This window comes from Panthera tigris, chromosome C1 (genome assembly GCF_018350195.1).
Source record: "Panthera tigris isolate Pti1 chromosome C1, P.tigris_Pti1_mat1.1, whole genome shotgun sequence".
In the NCBI taxonomy this organism is placed as follows: Eukaryota; Metazoa; Chordata; class Mammalia; order Carnivora; family Felidae; genus Panthera; species Panthera tigris.
In genome coordinates, this window is record NC_056667.1 from 216,380,214 (window position 1) to 216,393,809 (window position 13,596).

Consider the following 13,596-nt stretch of genomic DNA (forward strand, 5'->3'; position numbering starts at 1 on the left):
GTGAAGCCAGACCTGAGGGCGGACCGCCTGGTGGCATGGTCTCCCGTCCCCACGCACCAGCTGGTGGCCGCAAGCGTGACTTCCAACCAGCCACGCTCATGTTCAGATGGGCAGATCTTTGCCCCGCAAACAAAACCCTCTCCTCACCCCACACCAGAAGGCACCCTCCTCTGTCAAAATTCCAATGGCCTTTTTTGTAGAAATCCGGGGGAAACATCCTAAAATCATTTGGAAGTTCAAAAGAGCCAGAGAGCCACAGTGATCTTGAGAAACTAAGAAAGAAAAATATAGCTGGAGGTGTCACGTTTCCTGATTTCAAAACATATTACAAAGCTACGGTAATCACGACAGTATGGTAATAGAATAAAGACAGGCATGTAGGCCGATAGAATAAAACAGAGATGCCAGAAGTGTCCCTCACCTCACTTATATGGCCAAATGATCCTTCATAAGGGTGTTCAGGTGACACAGTAAGAGAGAATAGTCTCTTCAACAAATGGTGCTGCGAAAAGTGCATCTCCACATGCAAAAGAACAAAATTAGACGCTTCCCTTATAATACTCACAAAAGGGAACTCAAAATGGGGTCAGAGATCGAAATGTAAGACCTGAAACTATAAAACTCCTAGAAGAAAATAGAAAAGTCCGCATGATGGTGGATTTGGCAATGATTTCTTGGATATGACACCAACAGCACAGGCTACAAAAGCAAGAACAGACAAATGGGATTGGAGCAAATGTATAAAACTTCTGTGCGGCAGAGGAAACCACCAACAGAGTGAAAGGGGCAACCTGCAGAATGGGAGAAAATATTCACAAACCATGTATCTGATGAGGGTTCAAATCCAGAATATATAAAGAACTCCCACAACTCAACGACAACAAAATAATCTGACTTAAAAATGGGAGGAGGGCCGGGGGCGCCTCGGTGGCTCTGCGGGTTGAGCGTCTTGACTCTTGATTTCGGCTAAGGCCACAATCCCAGGGTCGTGGGATCCAGCCCCGCGTCAGGATCTGCACTGAGCATGGAACCTGCTTAAGAATCCGTCTCTCCCTCTGCCCCTCCCCCACTCTCTCTCTCAAAAGAATAAATAAAAATAAATAAATAAAATAAAAATAAATAAAAATGGGAAAAGGGCTTGAGCAGACATTTCTCCAAAGAAGATACACAAACGGCCGTTAAGCATATGAAAAGATACTCAACATCATTAATCATCAGAGAAATGCAAATAAATCAAAACCACAATGAGCTATCACCTCACACCCACTAGAATGACGGCCATGAAAAAAAAATAGTAAACAATAATTATCGATGAGGAGGCAGAAAAATTGGAACCTTTGTGCCCTGTTGGTGGGAATGTAAAACAATGCAGCCACTAGAGAAAACTACATGGAGGTTCCTCAAAAAATCAAAAACAGAATTACTGTATAACCTAGCAATCTCACTTCTGGGCATATAGCCAAAATAAATGAAACAGGATTGCAAAGAAATACATCAACACCCCAATTCACTGCAGCACGAGTCACAATAGCCAAGCGGTGGAAACAACATGAATGCCCATCGATGGGTGAATGGATACGGATAAAGACGATGTACGCACACAATGAAATCTCATGCAGCCTTTAAAAAGAAGGGAATCCTATCATATCCCTACAACGTGGATGAACCCTGAGGACGCTAGGATAAATGAAATGAGCCAGTTCCAAAAAGACACATACCGCGAGACTCCACTTACGGGACACAGCCAACTATTAGAAACAGGTAACAGGGGCTCCTGGCTGGCTCATTCGGTTAAGCATCTGACTCCTGTTTCGGCCCAGGGCATGATCTCACAGTTCGTGGGATTGAGCCCCACATCCGGCTCTGTGCTAAGCATGGAGCCTGCTTGGCATTCTCTCTCTCCCTCTACCCCTCTCCCCAGCTTACACTCTGTCTCTCTCTAAACTTAAAAAAAAAAAAATCTGATGTAACACTGAGACCTGGTGCGAAAATCATCTCTGCCCTAAGTCCCAGCTGAGCTATGAAATCAGCTCCACCTAAGCCCTAAGCTTTGGCACCTGCTTGACCTTTCTAGCGTGACCTTCCTCTTGCCCCTAGGCACTCCATGGGCCCAGAGATTCTCTTCACAGCTGTCCGCTGTGCAAGGCAGGAGCTCCGCCTTCCCCCCATTGCTAATGAAGCCAACGTTAAGGACGGTCTGGTATTGTCAATGCTGTCGTACAGAACAACACAACTCACGATACCAGAGGGAAGTCTGACTGATTAGTGGCGTGGCCTTGGCAGAGGACCAATGTCCGGCTGAACTGCTCAGCGAGACAGCATCGAGGGCCAAGGAGAACAAAGAGATAGCCCCTTATGCAGTCTGCCACCTAAGCACATGGGTGCAGGGGGCACAAAGAAAACCAGAGCTCAGGCCCACGGTCGTGCCTGCCAGGGGTCAGGCCCAGAGGGAGAAGCTGGAGTCCAAATCTTGTGGCCCAGCTGGGAGGAACAAACAGCAAGACACAGAGCGTGGGCCCTAGGCCAGCCTGCCAAAAGTTGGAGGACTCGAGAAAGATAAAACCATAAACAAGAGAGGAGATTCCAAGATCCTCTGTGCCTTTGCATTTCCAAGGAAAGTCCACAAAAAGTATCACCTGTGACGAGACCACCCTGTGATTCCAATTCTGAGAGCCTGAAGACATTCTCGGCAGCTAAAATAGAACCACCTGTCGATCCAGCTTTCTCTTGGAAATGTATCAACGCTGCCAAGGACATGTTCTAACGATGATCGGAAAGCCAGTCATCAAGAGGACATCTTTCTCTCTTACAAGAAGGTGACAGCGAGTGGTGAGAATGGCAACATTTCAAAGGCACAGCCCAACCACCTTGGCTTGAAACGGTGAACACACGTTAGACACGGATCGATACAACCGAGAAGGGCAGTCCCCAGTGCCCCGTGCTTTGGTTCCACGATGTCCCCAAGTCCTAGTTGAGTCCTGGCTGGTGCTCAGGACAGTCCCCACAGGCACTGCTTGGCTGGTCGGTCTGTTTTCTGTACTGAGGATGACCCTCTAACACAGCCCCAGCATCACCGCCTCCGCACTCTAGAGATCCCTCAAGCCCATGCTCCACCCTGGGAATCTTCCAGATCTTTCCATCCAGCCATACTTTCCCTCCCCCACACTCTGCTGGGCCTATTCCTGAGTTTTGGGGGCAGGGGGAGGAAGTAAACGCAATGTCTGTCATTTGTGTATGTGTGTTCTCAATAAATTGAGAATACACGCTTTAGAACAATGTAAAAGTACATTGTACACATGCTATTCGTGAGTCCTCTGATTACAGCAAACACCGGATTTTCCTATAGGCAGTAAGCATCCTACTAGAAAACTGTTTTGTAGGAAAATTGTCCACACTATTTAAATTTTACTGGATTCTTTCCAAAAATATCAAGTCCTTTCAAAAAAAAAAAACCTGTAATATTACAATTGGTCGAGAACTTTTTTTTAAATATGGGATCCACGGGTCTGTCAACCTCCCACAAATGTGTACAAAACCCTATCTGTGTACATGTAGGATCCACATTCGCGTGTGGCTCTAAAAGCATCCATTCTACCTCCCCCCTAAAGTGTAAGCAGTACCGTTTCCACAAAAAATTTTGATGCAAATCTTCTGGGGAGTCCAGCTCAATGGTTTGAAAGATTTGATCCATGCACAAGACGCAACATTCTAAGGAGTACTTCTGTTCAAGAATTAGAGCGAGAGAATATCACAGGGCCTCGATGGAAAGCACTAGACTGTGTAATGGATGCCGAGAAAAACAGGACGTGAGACAAAGATCTGCCCACCCACTTCTGGGTGCTGGACGGGCGAGCCACAGGCCCCTGCAGGCAACCTGGACCCATGGGATGTGTTGTGTGGTCAGCAGTTTGCTAATGGCATTTTAACCATCTCTGTATCTCACAGGGCCTCACATCTGACTTCTTGGAATCCACCAGTCCTCTCATATGGTAAACACTGAGTGGGCCCTCTACTGAGAAATTCTAAAATATAATTTTCTCATCTTTGATAAAGCTCGTAACATATAAATGGAAATGAGATGAAATCTGTAATATCTTCCGGAATCATTACTTACTTCACCCGTTCTCTAAGGAAAAGGAATTTTAAGTTGGTTGAAAGTGACATGTAAAAATGTTTATTTCCAAGATATTAATCTTTAAGGGTAAGAAGCCCCCTAAACAAAGTGCTACCCAATTGAGACACAAAGTACAGAGCATAGGAGTTCTCTTTTCCAAAATGTGCCCAGTTATGGAAGAGAAGGGAAGGGAAGGGGAGGGAAGGGAAGGGAAGGGAAGGGGAGGGAAGGGTGGGGAGAGGAGGGCAGCGAGGGCAGAAGGGAAAAGGTCTTCCCACTCTGGAGACGATGCTTGTGCCACGATAAGGAGTTATCCAAGCTCCGCTCGTGACCGATGAGCTCACGTGGCTTGGCTGAGCTGAATTCCCAGGTGGGAAAACTTTTTCTTGCCATCACGCTTGGGAGCCAGTCTCGTGGCTCAAGTGTTCCTGGCCCAGCTGTTGAATATTCGTTAATATTTTCGTTTGCAATTAAATCTATTCTATTTATCATGCCACGGAGTCCCAATTTTTAAAACTGAAGTTTTTGAAAGACATCAAACGTCGTCTCCCCGCTGATCACCGAGCTTGCTCATTTCAACGAGGAGGAAGGAGGCAGCCACGCCCTCATTACCCACCCTCCTCTGCGCCAGCCTCTCCCCACCCCCCCAGGAAATGGAGACAAGAGAGCACAAGTAAGGTTTACTGTGCGTCTGTCTCACGGTAGGATTTCACGCCCTCCTCCCAATGGCCCAGTGGCTGCTTCCCCCCTACCCTGACCCCATTTTATAGCTGGGAAACTAAAACCAGGCGAGGCAAAGCGATGTGCCCAAGGCCACATGGATACGACAAGACAGACCCAGAATCCTAACCAAAGTCCACATTCGCAAAGCCCATGGAAAGGACCCCAGGAAACCCGGAGAGACTGAGCCAGGCCCGGCCCAGATCTCAAGGAAACTCCCCATCCCTTTGGGGTCAAAAATAGACTTCTCTGGTGACAGATTCTGTGTCGACAGAATCCATTTGACTGTTGCCATTCTTTTAAATATGAAAAAAAAGTCCCAACCGGCTGCTTGAGCCCCTTGGGTTGGGTGGAGTGAGGTGCTCCTTTGGGTCACAGAGTCTGTGTCCAAAGGGCAACAGATTCAATAACAGAATTTCATTAAGTTTTCACTCTCATCTTTCCATTGGGCATTAGTAATTCCTTTTTTTCACTCCGCCTCATTCTGAAAAGGATTCCAGGTGCCTTTTTCCTTTGTGTAGCTGCCCGTTTGAAACTTAAAAAGATAGCTCTTATTACAAAGATTGCTTTCCCCGGCCCTCCAACTTGCAGTCGTATTCGGTCATACTCCAAAGACTCTCCCGAGCTATTTAGCAACCCCATGAAATTAGTTTTCATTAAGTCTACTCAAAAGCTGTTTCATTTTCCATGTCTGGAAAGCTTTTTTAAGAAAGAGACACACACATGCACACAAGGAAATCATTTTGAAACAAAGGCTTAAATACTTCCAGAGTTCCAGAGGCTCCATTTTGAGGGCATTTATCCTGTCCTCTCCGACTACCGCTTTTTAAAGTCAGGCTGGTGCTCCTACCGAGTCCTAGGACTTCTGTTAACTCCTGGTGTCCCGAGTCCTAGGACTTCTGTTAACTCCTGGTGTCCCGTTTCACAGGGGAGCTACAGCAGTGTAGGACACGGGGGCGGGAGTGCGTCCTATCTGCTGTGACTCACACTTCAGGAAACCCCAGGGACCTTGAGCTGGCTGCCACCCTGGTTCTCTCTCTTTCCCTTACTCCCCTTCCCTTCTTGCCTGAATCCTGGGAAAGGAGTCCCCATCCTTGTCCCCAGGGAGAAAACTGAAAGGATTCATTAGGTTCCCAGAGAAGGAAGAGGATAGAATTTACTATATGCCTGCCATTTGAAAGAGCTTTGGGGGATCCTCAAGCGATTTGGAGAACGCTAAGAAGGCCCCTCTAACTCAGGAGGTGGTTTTTTTTCACTGTTTATTTTACAACCTCTTGAACCTCTTCTTTCCATTCTATGAAAATGCACCAGAGAAGAGAATTATCAGCCACGCATCCACGTCTGCAAACAATTATCTGGTTGACCCAGGCTCTGAACATGTTTCCTGTGATAGCAAAATTTTAACTCTTCTGATTATGTGTTTTGGCCTGGCCTCACTGCCACCCACAGTGTCCTTGCCAGACGCTGAAGAGCCAACCCAAGATCTTTGATGTTTGGCCCCTCCTGGCAAAATCAAGTAAAACGACACCCGTTCCGCAGCTCCTGTGTTTAAACAGAGCAAGACAGGGGCGCCTGGGTGGCTCAGTCGGCTGGGCGACCAGCTTCGGCTCCAGGTCACGATCTCATGGTTCGCGGGTTCGAGGCCCGCGTCAGGCTCTGTGCTGACAGCTCGGAGCCTGGAGCCTGCTTCAGACTCTGTGTCTCCCTCTCTCTCTGCCCCTCCCCCACTCGTTCTCTGTCTCTCAAAAATAAACTTGAAAAAATATTTAAAGAATTCTAAACAGAGCAAGAAAGGAAGCGGGAGGGGGTTTAGACATCCCCTTGCAAGCAGCCTCCTCCCTCATGGAGGTCACGTGCAAGCATGTGCTGAGCGCCGTCAGGGTTCGCGCCCTTCCCCCCATAAAGGCAGCTTGAAGATCCTTCAGATTAAGTGCCAGATACTTGGAAATGTATTTGAAGACATATTCCTAGGGTCCAAGGCAATAACCGTGAAGCAGAAGGTTCTACATCTGCTGTAGATGGGAGAGCTAGGCACCACCGTGCAAACATAGAAGGCAGCCAGACGAGACTTCTCCACTTATACTGCTAATTATAAACGCTGAGCAGAGACTAGGTTGGATTTAACATTAAGGAAGAGAATGCCTTAGAAATTGCTTCAGAAGAAATTGCACAAACACCCATCTCATTCCAGCCCCGTGAAGCGTGGTGCCGGGTTCCATCCGCCTCTTCCTTTCTTGGCCACGGACTTTTGGGGCTACTGGCCTCTCCAAACCCATGGCATTCCGTTGCCGGGTTATTCGAAGTGGCTAAAGCGCTCTCAGATTGAAAGGAAAAGTTCAACATTGTTTGTTTTCTACTCCGACTCACGATCAAGTCTAGAAGAGAAAGTCACTTAAAATAGACTTTTTAAAACCTTAAGCTGAGACGTCTGATAGGACATCCTCAACACCAGATTTAGTGTAAGAGCCTGGAAAACTCCTACTTCCTTTCCTCTCTATCAGTAATGATCAGCTGATCTCTCCAGGCTCACTTATCTTAGGCGTAAAATAAGGCTAACTGCCGATGCTCTGACAGACAAGGTTCGGAGACTATTTCCTCTCCTCTGTTTCCCTGGGCGGGACCAGTGATGGGGATCCTGCTGCCCCCACGAGAAACACAGAGTCCCCCAGGGACACATTGGGCAATCTGTGGGCCTCAGCTGAGCTGGCGCTTGCTCTGGCGGCTGGCCCCGGGCTGCTGAATCAACTGATGAAGATTCCAGAAGAGAAAAACCAGTTTCCTGGAATGGCTTCCCTTGAGACCTGAGTCATCTCCAGCTGTTGTTCGATTTTTAATTTTCAAATTAAACTCACCCGGGGGGCTCTTCTGTCCAGCGGCCAACTCTCGATGCTCTGGGTCCATGAAAACTAAATGTACAGCACACACTGGGGAAATGTTACCGAACCATTTCCTACTGTGCTTTCCCCTGGCCGCTGTTAACCCGCAAATGTTTCCCGGTTATTTCCTGAGTCTTCGAATTCAGGAGGACGGCAGGGATTATGCTATGCTAGATGCAGCCAGACCCCTCCAAAAGATTAATAATTTGCCTCTGGGAAAGGGTTTGGCAGGACTTTACATGTTTGTCTTACTTTTCTCCTCTCCTTTTTCTTTCCAGATTTTTTTTAAAGTAACAATTACCCCTCTGCCAACTAAACTTGTGATAATATGCTACTCCACGGAAGACGGGTCAATGGGAGGAAGTGCCTTTCTTCACATGACGCTCTAGAATATTCTCTAACGACTTTTACTCCCTCGATATTCCTGGTCCCGGACACCTGCTGACGGGCGTGCATCACCGTGGGCAGGGGCGCCCAGAAATTCTGATTTCGCTCGACTATTAGCACTGTGACCTCAGACCAGTAATTCACCTCTCTGTGCCCCATTCCTTCATCTGAAATATCAAGGGTGTGGAGAAAGTATCCACCAGGGTGGTAATTTTTTGATATTTATTTATTTTTTAATTTTTTTATGTTTTTATTTTCGAGAGAGACACAGTGCGAGCGGGGGAGGGACAGAGAGAGAAGGAGACAGAGAATCTGAAGCAGGCTCCAGGCTCCAAGCTGTAGGCACAGAGCCCGACGCGGGGCTCGAACTCACGGACTGTGCGATCATGACCCGAGCCGAAGTCGGGTGCTTAACCTACTGAGCCACCCAGATGCCCGATTTTTTGATATTTAAAATAGCCCAATGGCAATCACATATTTGCCAACCAGAGGGCAGGGTCTATGTCTCACTCACCCTTGTGCCCTCCCTCAACCCCAAAGCTCCACGCCATGAGCACAGCAAGGCTTATCCAGCTTGAATGAATAGGAGAACAGATGGACAGAGTACAAGGTTAGGTTCCTCCTCTCGGAGCTGGGATCCTGTCCTTCGGGATCCTAACAGTGGATAGCTCGGCAAACGAGAAGTCTGAGAGTCAGTAATATATGGTTTTTTTTATTAACCAAGATTTAAAATGGGACGTTCATAATTATCGTAGTCTGTGTGCATTTTTTAAAATATGTTCAACCAAGTCACCCTTTGGGGGGAAGCAGCAAAGGGCGGATAATGAGAAGTCTGAGAGTTGCTGGATCAGTTTACTACCTTAACGTTATTACTGCCTGTTTTACGTTCAAAAATTCTATGTGGACACATTAAGGCATGAACATGCAAATTCACTTGGGTTCTGAAACAACTTACTGTTAATTTAAACTTTTCTTAGGAGATGTGGGTAAACTGTTTCCTTTGTAAGTTCTTACATGGCTAGTGCCCTTGTAATGAAATTATTTTAGAGTACAGAATGCCTCGTTTCAACGCGTAATCTCACTTCAATACCTGAGCACAGAAAAAAAAAAATAAAATAAAATTCTAAATTTATATCTACTTCAGATATTACGGGCACATTTAAAAATATACGTGTTTAAACAGTGTAAAGTTACCCATGAACCCTGTTGAGATGTCTATCAACCCTTGCAAACCCAGAAACCCCACCCTGAAGGACTCCCACCCCTTGCGAGATTTTTCTGGGGCTCGGAAAGATACACCGCCCTCTAGAGGAAAGAAAACCACACTGCATTTTCAGGAAAGGCTACACCCGGGTGAATGTGCTAAGCCAGAATTTCGTCTTCCTCCCAGAACAGACCCAGGAGACCAGAAGGTGTTGAAAACTGTGCTTCCAAAGATTAACATCATGAAGAGACCCCCCCCCCTTTGTCAATCAGGACACAGTGTGTGCTGAGTGTGAGGTGTCGGGGGCCATTGCCATGCTGCAGAGAGAACTAAGAACATCTTTTCTTTAAAGCATAGAACCTTCCAGAATTTTCACACTGGAAAGACAGAAGCCATGTCTGGAAGTGTGGGGAATGAAGAGAACCGTCCTTGTCTTGCTCAAAGCTGTCTGAATGTACAGGAACTTTTTGATGCTTCCCTGCTTTAAAATTTGAATTATGTCAGGCTTTCGTTTCCTCGGCTAGAGCTACTAATAGGATTTTTTTTTTTTTTTTTAATGTCAGGTCACGCCTCCGGCAGTGGATGTTTACGCAGCCATGGCACATAAACCCTAAGGGACCGCCTCACCGTGTCCCACTCAGATGGGGAAACAGCCTGGGATTCTTCTCCAAAAGATAACAGATCCTCAGGTTGTTCCAAAGAGAACAGTGACAAAACCAATGGTCAAACACAAGTGTGGGTTGAGGCCATCAGCATGCCTTGCGAGACGGTCTCACGGGGCAGAATCTGTGGCTGGTCGGTGACTTTTAAACCCTAAATGTGGAATTTCACATAACAGTGGCGGGTGGTACAGGCTACTGGGAGGGACCATACTTCATCCGGTTGTCCAAACACGCTGAGCAAGCTCCCAGGGCGGGAACCCTCTCCGACTCTCAAAAGGGACAGAAGACTGGTTTCAAGCTGGCATACAGCGGTGGCCTCTGTGGCCTCCTAACCCCAAACTACGGTCGGAGGGGGAGCCTCGTAGGAATCAATCACTGATCATCGATTAGAGATGTTTCCTCCTGCTTTATCACCAGTGACGTGTTAGGTTCTAAGCAACAAAAAAAGGACAAAAGGGGCTCCTGAGGACAGAGTCAGATGTATGAATGCTAAACACTTTGTTATAAAGGGAGGTGCAGAAAGAAAAGACCTTTCTGTTCAGAAAGATTTGGTATCAAACAGGTCCTTACGACCCCTCGTTTGGACATTTGCCATACAGGCCATCAGTGGACAGCCACGGCATGGTGGAGAGGGGCACACTTCCTCCCAGGAAATGGAGGAGCCTGGGCCACAGGCTAACCGTCTAGAGGTTTCCCCGGCCACCTCCCCGGAAGGTGGGGCGGCCACACCCTCCAATTCCCCCCTAAGAAAAAAGCAGGACGACCACACCTCCCCACCTTGCTGTGTGCCATTCCCTCCCAGGTCTTGTTCTCCACCCAGTGTCTTCTTAATGGCTGTCTCCCTGCTGGAGTAGGAAAAGAGAAAACTCAGCCTCACGGCAATACAATCCCTTGCCTCCACAAAGGCGGTCAAGATCACACGGCCATTCCTATACATAGAGTTCCTACAAAAGCCCCTCACCTCCCCATCCCTGTGCCTTCACCCTCAGCAACGAGCCCACATTAAGAACCAAGTAAAATACAGTTCCCACCCCTCTGGGCCCCAGCCCCAGAGGTGACCTGAATGAAGGAGGCCTCCTCAGGCTCTCAGGTCGTACGGCCAACGTCCCTGCCAGCTCCTAGCACCTCCTTCTCCCTCCTCTCCCTCCGCTGGGCTGGGAGAGCCTTAGGGGGCCTAAACCCATCGTCCCATTACTTAGAACAGAACAGGACAGAAGGACACTATCCTCTGGGGAAAACAAATCAAAGAGCCCGTTCCAGTTCAGATGTTAAGTGAGTCTGGGATCCTCCATTGCCCGGACATCTGCTTTCCTGAAATGGTGATGCTTTTGCCCACCATCTCAACCACGTACTGGCTCTGTGGCCTCTGCAAGCAATAATTTGGCACCTCAGGGCCCCCGCCCCTGCTTCTGCATCTTTAAAACCAGCGGGCCACACCTCAGTGGCTTCCAACCAAGAATCTCTGCCATTACCTTTCGCCCAGCAAAGAACTCAGAAGTTCTGGTACACTGTCCAACAGCCAACTGCTTTCCAATAGAACGCTGGTCAGGAACAAAGAATGTTTGGTTTTTGAAGCCATTTCTGTTCAGGCTTCGCAACTGTTAAGAATGGATGCCCTGGGAGGTTGGGGGTTCCCAGGCAGGGGAAAAATCTGCCCACATGAGCTCCGAGCACCTTTGCGGCTCTCGGATCCTACAGCTCTCGTGTGGGGATAGCTGTGTGCAGGGCAAGGAGGGGCGGGCACGGGTCAGCACCCCTGTGCTCCCTCTGGGTGCAGGACACAGCCCTACACTCAGGCCAGTCTGGGTGTCCGGACCAGCCTCTAAGTTTGCTCCTGGGGCTAGGCTGTGTGAGCTGCTGATTTTTGTTCTACACTCCCCCCACCCCAGACCCAGTATTCCCCTGGGCCTGCCCAGGGACCCCACCCATGCTTCAACCCCGGCCCACTTTCTAACACACCAGGCTCTTGAAACAGGTCCCCAAAGCTGGCTGGCAGCTCTCAGGAGACACTTTCCATCGTGGGCGAGCGAGGACCCACGTCCCGCCCTCCCGGCCAGGGAACAGGCCTCTGGGCGTCCCAGTCTGGCACCCGCAGCACATGTGGGCACCACGGGCCGGGCCCACAGCCCCCGGAGGCCTGCCTTATCCAGTGGGCACGCAGCCCAGACACCAAACGCTTTCTCCTCCTCCGACCTCGACCTCGGCAGCTCCTCTCTGCAACCCCCGAGGGTAAAGACTGCAATAGTGACCTCAGGTTCCTCAAAAGAGGTCGGCCCGGCGGCACCGGCTGGAGAACTCTTGACTCGCCCCGAGCCTGGGCACCAACGTCACCCCTGAAGGCCACAGATGTGCTCCACCAGCCCCCGCCCACGCCAGGCCCCGGGCAGAAAGCCCCCCCCCCGCCCCCGACACCCCCAGCTGGGAGAATTCAGAGAGAATCTCCCCAGAGAGCTGCTCAACAGGTAGCTCTTGAATCCTCTAGCCGAGACACGTCTGCTCACAGAGCACTGGGTGCTGTATGGAAACCAATCTGACGATAAATTCCATGCTAAAGATAAATAATTAATTAATTAAATAAAGAAGAAAAAAAACAGAGCAGGTCCCCACCGAGTGCCGTCAAAAACAGACGGCAGCAAGCCCGGCACCACCACAGTCGGGGCTGGCGAGGGACAGGCAGAGAAAGCCCGCGGCGCCACCCGACGGCAGCCCAAGAGCTCGCGGGCAAGCGGCGGCCCTACCCAAGCTGGAGAAACCCAGGGGCCACCAAGCCAGAAAGGCAACTCAGCAGAATCTTCCAGAGACGGAGAAGGCGTCCAGAAAACGGACTCAAGCGAACGGGAGAGCCTCCTGGAGACGATCCCCGGGTTTAAAGCATTTCCTTCTTGCCCGCAGACTCGGGAAAGCAGAGGGGCAATGGCACTCACCCTGAGCGAACCTGAAGACGTGTGTGTCCCTGGGCTCCCGCGTTCACTTATGGTCGAATCTGACGCATGTTTCTCCCGCTCACTGCGTCTGCTCTCCTTTCTGCCGGAGAGGGGCTCCGGGCGGAGGAGGAAAAAGCCCTCCGGGTCCTCGCTGGAGGCTGGAGTGCGGGAGAACTCGGCGGCCCTCAGTGGAAGACTGAGCTCCGAACTGGACCCGATCCAGGGATACAGTCAGGGCTCTCTCCAGCTCCTCCTCCTCCCCCTCCTCCTCCCCTCCCCTCCTCCCGACCCCTCCTCTCCCCCTCCCCACCGAGGGCCTGACCCAACTGTAAATGAAAACCAGACTCTCTGAGCTCTGTTGCTTCTGGCCCCTGCTGCAGGCTGATGTTGCCCTCCCAACGCTGTCTTCACCCTACAAGCCTCTAGCTGGACTCCCGCACACGCCGACTCTTGAAAAGAAATCCACCTCTTGCACTCGTCACCTTTAGGGCTGGGCCCCTGGTGGCAAAGAGAATGAGTTTTGGAATTTTTTTTTTTTTTCCGTGGGTATCCATGGTTTTCCTGCAGTGTTTTCCAACACCATCTGGAAGGCAAACAGGAAATGCAATCTCCCCCCTCCACCCTCACCACGCCCTCCCGTTTCTCCTTGAAGTTTCTGAATCGGGACTTCTCCTAATAACTTCCCTTTCAAATAGAAAACCCAGCAATC

General features: G+C 49.5%; 1 protein-coding gene across 7 annotated transcripts in view; it reads right to left on the reverse strand.

The window, feature by feature from the left end:
• The window catches only part of COL6A3 (collagen type VI alpha 3 chain), an 80,691-nt gene extending 67,311 nt beyond the window's left edge, over window positions 1–13,380 (reverse strand). For 4 of the 7 annotated variants that reach the window (XM_042995791.1, XM_042995789.1, XM_042995790.1 and 1 more), the window contains exon 1: window positions 12,888–13,133. The gene's annotated coding sequence lies outside the window, so the exon portion shown is untranslated. Of the gene's footprint in view, window positions 1–12,887; window positions 13,134–13,369 lie in introns of those variants that run through there. The other 3 variants (XM_042995787.1, XM_042995792.1, XM_042995793.1) reach the window with 3 other exon arrangements.
• Between the last annotated feature and the right edge of the window lie 216 nt (window positions 13,381–13,596).